Source organism: Triticum aestivum, chromosome 2A, assembly GCF_018294505.1.
Source record: "Triticum aestivum cultivar Chinese Spring chromosome 2A, IWGSC CS RefSeq v2.1, whole genome shotgun sequence".
Taxonomy (NCBI): Eukaryota; Viridiplantae; Streptophyta; class Magnoliopsida; order Poales; family Poaceae; genus Triticum; species Triticum aestivum.
The window spans coordinates 720,229,508-720,229,774 of record NC_057797.1 but is presented as its reverse complement, the minus strand read 5'-3'; positions in this window follow the sequence as shown (position 1 = coordinate 720,229,774).

Below are 267 nucleotides of genomic sequence, written 5' to 3'. Positions count from 1 at the left end.
CAAAATATTGGCAACTATCGCATTTCAAATACCGGTACCTGCAAACACAAATATATATGCAACACCACGAACATACATAGATCTAGCTAGGCCACAAAAAGTGCATGTGCACGTTGTTGGAGCGAGTTAGGGAGAAAAAAAGTAGATCTACAGCATGAAGATAGCTTTCCCCTTACTTACCTATCAAAAAAAGGTAATTTCACCACTTAATTTTGATGAATCTATGGTGCAAATGAGGTGAGGAGAAGGAGGCAGCCGACAAGCTTG